Source organism: Phascolarctos cinereus, unplaced genomic scaffold (assembly GCF_003287225.1).
Source record: "Phascolarctos cinereus isolate Bilbo 61053 unplaced genomic scaffold, phaCin_HiC Scaffold_4;HRSCAF=312, whole genome shotgun sequence".
NCBI lineage: Eukaryota > Metazoa > Chordata > Mammalia > Diprotodontia > Phascolarctidae > Phascolarctos > Phascolarctos cinereus.
Window position 1 is genome coordinate 668,352,161 of NW_027555847.1, and position 10,066 is coordinate 668,362,226.

General features: G+C 37.8%; 1 long non-coding RNA gene across 1 annotated transcript; it reads right to left on the reverse strand.

The window, feature by feature from the left end:
• Window positions 1-91: 91 nt before the first annotated feature.
• LOC144457090 (uncharacterized) lies at window positions 92-7,895 on the reverse strand. The gene is made up of 2 exons (XR_013486422.1): window positions 7,456-7,895; window positions 92-394 (listed from the first exon to the last, which is right to left on the reverse strand). It is a non-coding gene; the product is annotated as an uncharacterized LOC144457090 (long non-coding RNA).
• Between the last annotated feature and the right edge of the window lie 2,171 nt (window positions 7,896-10,066).

Here is a 10,066-nt window from a genome sequence, read left to right on the forward strand (position 1 = left end):
TGCTGTGCTATGAAATGTGCACTTCACATTTTATTATTATTATTATTTGGCGTATATACCTAATACACACAAACACACAACTTTGAACACCTTGAGGGTAGCAACCGTATCTTTTATTTTGCTAGTGTTAGTGTCTAGCAGAGTTCTTTGCACATAGTGGGTGTTTGAATTATTTAAATTTGTAATTGTCTGAGATAAGACTTGAACCCAGGTCTTCTTCCAAGTTCAGTGCTCTTTTTGCTATTCCATGTTGCTTTGTGAAAATATGGTCTCCACAAATATAAAAGGCCATAATAATGAAAATTTGGTTCCATTTCCTGGAGGAGAAGGGATTGAATCTGGTGAGGATCAGATTAACCAGGAAGCCTTCTTGAAGGTGACTTTTGAACTGCTTCTGGAAAGAAGAACCAAAAGAATTTTAAAAAAGAAAGAAAAGAAGAACTAAGGAATGTTGATTGATAAAGAGGGTTGGTTACAAGCTTATGAATCAGTTCAATTAAATTCAAATTAAGTGCCTACTATATGGCAGGCACTGTGCTAAATGCTGGACATACCAAAAAAAAAAAGTTGCCATCCTCAAGGAGTTTATGATCTAATGGGGGAAAGCAACACATAAAAGGAAACTGAAAGGGGGGAGTGGCCACCAAGGAATACCTGTAGCAGGGACTCAGTTCCCCAGAGTTACCAGAAAGATTGTGAGCTCTCCACAAAGGAAAGTTTTGGGAGGAGTTTAGTGTCACACACACACACACACACACACACACACACACACACACATATCCCAATTAGAGGGGAAAGGTAGCAGCTTAGGGTATGTTAGTTTAAAATTGTCTTTCCCTATCCTGCCCCCCCAAAAAAAAAGGGAGTAAGAAGAAGGAGAACAAAGAAGAGGAGGAGGAGGCCAGAACTTTGATGACCACAAAAATAACTTCTTGTTTTATGTCTGATTAGCTTTTTTTCCTGGGGATAGAAACCAAACTGCTCTTTCTTGTTCCCATATCTCATCACCATGGGCTTAGAACTACAATGTAGAAAAACACCATAACACTTTACCATTTACAAAGGTCTCTCCTATTGTCCAGGAGAAAGGTTAGTGCAAAGATATTATTCTCATCTTAGAGTCATAGTACAACATTGAAGAACTTGTCCTGTCCCCAGGGTGTGTTCAGTATTGTCCATCTCTTTGGGATGTGTTGTGCACAGCTACAGAGCTACCTAGGACCTAGGATTTCCCAATCACCTGAAGAATCAAGACCAGCTTGATCTTTCACTCCCAGCACGCATTGATGAGGCGGGAGAAAAGATGGCAGCAACTCCATTTATTTTTAGCAAAGCACTTACTTGTATAGTAAAATAACAGGAACTCTTTCTCAAGTTACAATGATGTATAACCCATGCTGTGCTCAAGGACAGTGCATGCACAGTCCGTGCACTTACCTACCACCAATCACAAATACACTGTTAATGACTAATGAGTAATTGGGGAAGTTAGAGATGCATAGAATGGAGCACTGAACCAGGCAGCCTTTGCTCATAGATCAATCACCTGAGAGGGGCCTCTGCCCATCAGTGAGACATCATGAACAGCCTGTGGCCCTCTACATCCTTACAGATCCCCAACACCTCCCCCTTTTTGTTTTTGCCGGGGACGGAGCATATGAAGCTCAGTCCCAAAGTCCTTTATCCGATTAGCAATGCACCTGAGCAAACACGGCCCAAAACACAGCATGACCAGCAATATCAAACATAATGGCGATAATGAAGATATAAGCCAACGTCCAAGGTTATCAAAAGGGTTACGGAGTTCATCTAGCCAATCAAGTATATGTTGGGCAGTCTTATCTGGCATCAAATCTTCATCAGCTGCCCTCAGAATATCATCAGCAATTTTATATAAATCATCAATATCCAATGCAACAGTAGAATTCCCAAATAGCCCATTCAGATGTCTACCTATTCTCTGCCACTCCCATTGGGAGTCATTGTATTTAACATTGGTAAGGCAAATGAATTCATACCTATAATCACATTTCAAATGTGTTCTATATTCTAAAATATCCAATTCATCACCTATTTCAATAATGGTTTCCTTCATTCCCTCAAGTATGTGTAAAATTCATCTATCCTTTTTTGTGCTTGAAAACCCTTGGATACATTGCGAGCTAATTGATTCATAAAATCAGCTTGAACCATTTCATTTCTTGCGATAGATATAGATTGAGATAAAGATACAGAAGCAGTTATAATAGCTATAAGTGATACAATTCCTAATACTACACATGAAATACATCTCTTCTTCCTAACAATTGCTAATTGATTTCTTTGGTCTATTATTCCAAAAATATGATCAGAACATGACTCATACCAATCTTTGAAAATTAAACTTTACTGTAATTGACCCATTCTTTTGAGGTGTAAAATTAAATTCCTTCCCCAATCCTGCAGATGCATTCTCTTGTAAAATAACCTCAGGTATTGTCTCTCCCCATGTAGCCAGTCTTGGCCATGGTGATTTTGTCACAAAAGTCCATCTTGTTGTATTTCCTGTCTCTGCTGCTGTGTTCTGTACCACTGCCGACAATAACGACAAGAGTCACAGCTTGGTTACAAGTTCGTGTAGTGCCTTCTTCTTATTCTTTCGACTCCTTCGATTCCTGGCTGGTCTGTGTTTTCTTTTCTGCTTGCCTTGTCCCTTCTGAATGGATAATGCGGACATCCTTCGTTCTGACCCAAAGTTCTCCATCACCTGTGAAAATAAGAACAAACCCTTGCCCCCAGGTTAGCACTTGCCCTGGGCCCTGCCAGACACCATCAACGTCTCTCCACATGACTTTCATATTGTGTTTAGGAAAAAGGAATTTGTTTGATTTAGTGGTGTCACTAGTACTGTTGTCATTTCCTGCCAGATATTTCATTGCAGGAGAGAGGTTACAACTGTCGAATTTTAAATAATTTATAGTATAGAGTGCAGTGTTTAATTGATGCCACGGGGATCCCTTAGCTCCCCCTTTTTGTTTTTGGAGCACCATCTTTAATGTACGATTGGCACGTTCAACTATGGCCTGACCACGAGGATTATAAGGAAGGCCAGTAGTATGACTAATAGAGAACTCAGTACAAAACTTTTTAAAACCCTGCGAAATATATGCAGGACCATTATCAGTCTTTAAGCATTGAGGTGGGCCAGCGAAAGAAAAACAATGAAGCAAATGATTAATAACATAGCGGACAGCCTCACCCGCTTGAGCAGTAGCAAAAATAAAGCCTGAATAAGTATCAATAGAAACATGAACATACTTTTGTCTTCCAAAGGGAGAATAATGAGTAACATCCATTTGCCATAAGGCTTAGGTGTAAGTCCCTTGGGGCTGTGTACATCAACATGAAAAGAGGGCTGAAAAGGCACACAAGTAGCACAGCACTTAACAATTTCACGTGCTTGTGATTTTGTTATGCCATATAAAGTTCTTAAAGACCTAGCAGATAAATGTAATTGATTATGACTATTCCTTGCTATTTCCACATTCATTGTTAAAGATTTATCAACAAAATCATTACCTTCAAAAATTGGTCCTGGAGCAAGAGTATGGGACCGAACATGCAAAACATAAAATTTTTCTGTCCTATTCTGTATATAATGTTGTATATCATGAAGCAACTGACAGATATTATTACCAGTATTTTTTATTATTGCAGTCTCTAGGTGTTTTAGGATTCCTTTTACATATTTACTATCTGTGATGATATTCATTGGCTCCTTATATTTGTGAAAGGCACAATAGACAGCATATAATTCATTCTGTTGTGTGGAGGTAAAAGGTGTATTAATCACCTGTAATTCCTTTCTTTTAGGGCACCAGATAGAAGCCTTATTCATCTTTGTGGCATCAGTAAAGACATTAATTCCATATACAGGTTCACCTGATGTATGTGTGGGTTGTATCCAAGGCCAATTCTCATGATATTTAAGGGGTTTTCCATACACAAGCTTCAAATTGATATTCACTTGCCAGTTGGGCATTGTTTGTATTGCCATTTCAATTATTTGTTGAGAAAATGGAAGGTATATGACTTCCATGCGTGCCACATAATTTTAAACATCTGTTATCAATTTTATGTATTAAGTCCCCTATCAGGACCATATAATTACTTAAAGTGTTTTTTGACTGAGATGGTAAATATACCCATTCTAAAAGCCTTTGTTTCTGATGTATTACTGCTGTTGGAGAATTTGGGGTGTTAAATATAGAAGCTTCCACGCTTTCATGCCTATCAATCCTGTTTGTGTGTGCTCCAACTACTTGTTCCTGAATATACAACAATGTTTGCTTTGCCTCAGGGGTCAGTATCGGGGTGAATCTAATTGAGGATCACCTTTAAGGCAATCATACAAGGGTATCAATTTATAATTTGGAATGCCAACCTGTGACCGAAGCCACTGTATATCTCCTATAATTTTCTGAAAATCATTAAGTGTTTTCAATTTTTGTAGGTCTATTGTTGGTGGATGTAAAACTATTTTCTCTTGAAGTATTTGATGGCCTAAATATTGAAATGGTGGATGTTTTTGAATCTTTTCTGGGGCTATTTGAAGCCCATGACTTTGCAACAATTCTTGTGTTTTTTGTAAAATTTCTTCTAACACTTCAGGATTAGGATGAGCACATAAAATGTCATCCATGTAATGTATCATTTTTAGCTTTTTGTAATGGAATAGTAAAAAAGCAATCTTTTAAATCAATAACTATCAAAGGCTGGGAAGTCATAAAGCATCGTTAATTTTCCTGACTACTTTGCAATAATAAAAATAGATGAATTTTAAGGAACCCAAACAAGTTCATTAGATTTGGTTTTGTATTTTGTCAGTTTTATGGATAGAAAAAGCACAAACAGTGGGCAGAAGAAAATAACAGCTCTCAGTAAACGTAAAATATCGTGCCCACAAATTAAGGGGAAATGAATTGAGTTTTAGCTATCTGTTATCCTAGTAGTTTAAATTCATCTTAAAATAATTGATTAGTGGTGATTTATTAGACAAGCTAAAAGTAATTAATATCTGTAAACTTATTAAAAATTATCAAGGAATCTTGATTAATTTGTAACATTTTGGTGGTATGCTTGTAGACTGTAGAACAATATACCTAAAGTAAGCAAAGGGTGATACCTTTTGTACCTTGTCAGGGGTAATTATAAATCTATGAGACTGAAAGGCTTGTTAAAACTTGGGCATTAATAAGGAGAGTTTGGTAGTAGTAGGACAACTGCAAAGTTTATCATCCATATAATAAATTATTTTTGTCTGGGAATATTTCTGACTAACAAGTTTAATAGTGTTATGAACAAAATTTCGGCACATGGTAAGAAACATTCCTCCTTAAAGGATCACAATAGGAAAAATGGGAAATACTGATTTAATGAGACAACTATACCCAAATTCAAACTCAAAACAAAATTAATTATAGTTCTAAGAGTCTTTTACCTTAAGCAGTAAGTTTCACTGATTATGGCTTAAAGCCAGATACAGTTAATTATTTTCATAGAAATGCAATAAGCAATAAAGATTTACTAGGTCTCACATATATAAGAAATTTTACTTAACATCCTTTCTTTCCCACATTTAAACTTGTCTTGGTGAGAAAGCCAATTATTAGAAATTATTTATATAAAGTTGCAATTTCTCAGTAAGCTAAATGAATTGTTTAGGAACTCAATAACATAAACAAATTCTTTTCTCAGAGCAGACGACCTTGGCACACAGCTGGTAGGAGCTTTTGGCAAGCTTACAAAGTTAAGGGAATTGCCTTGTGCCCCTCCTTTTCTCTCAGAAGTAATTAAAAATTCTAGGTCTTAACTTTAAAACAGTAACTTCAAATAACTTAGTTAACAATTTGGTAATTTTCCTGAGTGATAGTTAAATTGTTTTAGCTCTAAGCTGTTCTTTAATCATAGGTAAAGACAGAAATACCTGATTTTCTAAATGACAGTTATAAAAAATCATAGAACAAGATTAACGGACTTGATAAAATAATTTAGCTGAATTTACACAGTTATCTCACTACCTTTCAGTTTCTTTTAGTTCACATTTTAATAACATCTAAATTATTAAAAATTGCTTGACATAACACATAAAAGTGTACCAATTTGTAATGAGACTAGATTTTTTAAAACTTGAAACATGCATATTGCTAATGTGAATGAACTAAATTATCTTTAGATTGTGTTCCAATACTTAAAAACTTTTCTTTTTGATCTGAAGAGGAAACTCGTCCTCCTTATCTTTCCCTCTTTCTCCCCCACCCCAGCCTGGCCAGGGTTGGAATTCGAGAGAAAGGAAGAGAATATTTTTCAACATAATCTTTCAATCTTACACCCAAAGCTTTGGCCAGAGCCTTAGAATGCAAAAAAGAAAGAGAATTTTTTCTCCAAAAGTTTCCAAATCTTTTGCTCTCAAATCATCTATTCCTGCTATTCATGCAAACAGATTATATTATTCTTTCTATCCATACTTTTCTTTATTCCTGTATGCTTAAACTTTCTTGCCTTTTGTCAAATTATATAACCTAAATAATGAAGTACTTTTTCTCCCATTCTCTCCCCCATCCACCTGCTCCCGGGAATGTGGCTGGTATTAGGGAGGGGGAAGGGGAGGAAGTCACTATCAGCATTTCAGAATCCAGTTGCAGCCCTTGGCTGCCTGGCAGTGAAAGATCAAATAAATTATAAACATTAATCACAGACCATCATTCACACAGACACAGACAAACACAGAACAAAATGACAAGGAAAATCCAAAAGAGAAACTTGTCAGAAATTCCCTACACAAATGAAATAATACTATTTTTATTTTATTTTATCTTTTCTTTCCATGGTATTCTAAAACCAGGCAAAATCTTTCTTAAGGTTTTGGTTTTTATAAAAGGCAAAACAATCTGTAGTTGTATAGGGACCTCTCGTAACACTGCTTGAGTCTATCTAACAGCTCAGGGTATGGAGAGTGTGGAGGGGTTTTGAAGCTTCAGCTAAGTCAGGATATAACCTATAAATCTTAGGTCTGTTCTCTCTCTCAGGAGAGCCTGCTCTGCTATTGTTAGGTGAGCACAACGAAGAAGTTTGAGTACAGGCAGGGAATTTTCTCTTCTCACCCTGTATGTCAGCTGGCGAGCCCATTTTTATAAGCTTATATATAGTAAAAGTGCCCAGGGGAACTGATTTTGGGCCTTTGGTATTATAAAATTCTGTCAATTGTTCCCCCACTATCTTCCATGGTTCTAAATCTAAACTCCCTTCCCTTGGAAGCCATGGAGATGTTATATCAATAATGTCTAGAAACTCTCTTATTTTCTTGGGAGTTACCGAGCACCCTTGTTCCTTGATCACTTGATATATTACTCTAACATTCTGTTCCCTATCTGAGAGTTTACCTAGATTTTGCCTCATGGTAAGAAATTCTCTTACCACTCCGTATCTTGCAACGGGATGCGATTCGGAGACCTCTCACAAGGAGGCTGCCTGGCTCCAACAGACCTCGGTGTCTTGATGTGGGTGTCACGTCTTCTTGGTCCAGATGTTTCCCGACTGTCTTACTCTCCGTATCTTCAGTGGAGCCCCACGTTGGGTGCCAGTTTGTTGTGCACAACTAGTTCACTCGGCTACAGAGCTACCTAGGACCTAGGATTTCCCAATCACCTGAAGAATCAAGACCAGCTTGATCTTTCACTCCCAGCACGCATTGATGAGGTGGGAGAAAAGATGGCAGCAACTCCATTTATTTTTAGCAAAGCACTTACTTGTATAGTAAAATAACAGGAACTCTTTCTCAAGTTACAATGACGTATAACCCATGCTGTGCTCAAGGACAGTGCATGCACAGTCCGTGCACTTACCTACCACCAATCACAAATACACTGTTAGTGACTAATGAGTAACTAGGGAAGTTAGAGATGCATAGAATGGAGCACCGAACCAGGCGGCCTTTGCTCATAGATCAATCACCCGAGAGGGGGCCTCTGCCCATCAGTGAGACATCATGAACAGCCTGTGGCCCTCTACATCCTTACAGATGCCCAACAGGGATGCTTCAGACCATCCTTGAGTGGTTTGCCATTTCTTTCTCCAGTGGATTAAGGCAAACAGAGGTTAAGTACTTGCCTTCAGTAACACAGCTAGTAAGCATCTGAGGCTGGATTTCAACTCAGGTCTTTCTGACTCCAGGCCCAGTGCTCTATCCACTGAGCCATATAGCTTCCTTCTAGGGTAGAGGTTCCCAAACTTATTTATACTACTGCCCCCTTTTCAAAAAAAAAATTAATATCCCCCTGGGAATCTACTTTCTTTAACCCTTTAATGTCTTTTTTGAAATTTGTGTCATCTTAAAAAAGACATTTTTTTAGATGATTCATCTTAAATGTAATAATTTATTGTAAATTTATGGGTTTTTTCCTGCATTGAAATTTTTTTTGTTTGTTTTTTGATGAGGCAGTTGGGGTTAAGTGACTTGTCCAGGGTCACACAGCTAGTAAGTGTCATGTGTCTGAGGTCAAATTTGAACTCAGATCCTCCTGACTCCAGGGCCAGAGCTCTATCCACTGAGCCACCTAGCTGCCCCTGCATTGAAATTTTTGATGATGCAATATTGCATCATGTAACTGTGTGGTATTGTATTGTAAACAAGTCATTACATGCACATGTTCCTGCAGATCACACTGGACTTCCTAAACATAACAATCTTGCTTGCTAACACTTGCTTATTAAGACCTGTAGGCAGACTTGACCACTGATAGGTTATAACTTGCATTTTGTGTATTTATTTGGAAAATAATGTAATCACTATGACTTTAACTCTGTTACACAACAGATGAAACATGTATGAACATTTTTTCAAAATTTTCTTTTCTTTTTTCCTTATGCTTCCACTGCCCCCTTATTTTTATTCAACACCTCCACTTGCACAGGAGGCTACTAGTGCTCCCCACCATTGTTTCAGTGCCCCCCATGGGGCAGTTTCATCCATTTTGGGAACCTCTGTTGGGTGTATATGGAACTTACTCTTCCAGACCAGGCCTGTATCCACCTGCTGGGACTGACTAGGGCGTGGCCTTCACTTGAAGTCCCTGGCTCTGATCTCCCCACCCTCTTTTTTAGAGGTGGATGAAGGCTCCTAAAGCTCCCTGTATCAGGCAACCTGTCAGCTGGGAGATAGATTAATTCATAAGCATGTTAGTCTAAGGCAAGGATGTTAGTTCCATATGACTTCTTTTTTCTGTAAAGTTAAAAACCTTAAAAATACCAATTATTACTAAATTCATAAAAGATCTGAACTCTGCAGGTGATCTGTTGATCACCAGACTAGAAATGAAGTCTCCTAACCATTTAAATTCTGTGTTACACGTATTTACTAAATTTCCTTTCTTATCCATACTCACTATAGAAATGACACTGATTAGGGACACAATAAAAATTAGATTTATTTAGGGGGAAAAAATCATTAAAACCACAAACAACCAAGTAAGCACATTTAGAAAAAGCAGAGAATTACTTGTAATAAATTCTGCCCATTGTATGTAGTAATAAAACAGAAAGGAGGAACTGAGTAAATTCACCGTTGTTCCAGGGATTTCTTTGATTAGGCACAGTTCAGTCATGAGGCATAGTTCAGTTCTGCTGATCATCAGACTCAGTCTTTAAGAATAGACAGTATGTGTGCCCACTGCCAGTACAAGTAACCCTTTATAGCTGTTAGGGGAGAGGGTGGAAATCTTCCTTCATAGGAAGTCCATGAGAGAGGCTTACAGTTCTGACATGAAAAGGTTCTGGGCATACAAAGACAAAAATGGAACAGTTTCTGCTCTTGGGGTGCTTAATTCTATTGAAGATTACTCATACATATATAAATATGTACAGAACAAATACAAGATAAACAAAGTAGGGGTGGCTAGGTAGCACAGTAGATAGAGAATCAGCCCTGAAGTCAGAAGGACTCGAGTTCAAATCCGGCCTCAGACACATAACACTCACTAGCTGTATGACTCTGGGCAAGTCACTTAACCCCAATTGCCCTGCCAGAAAG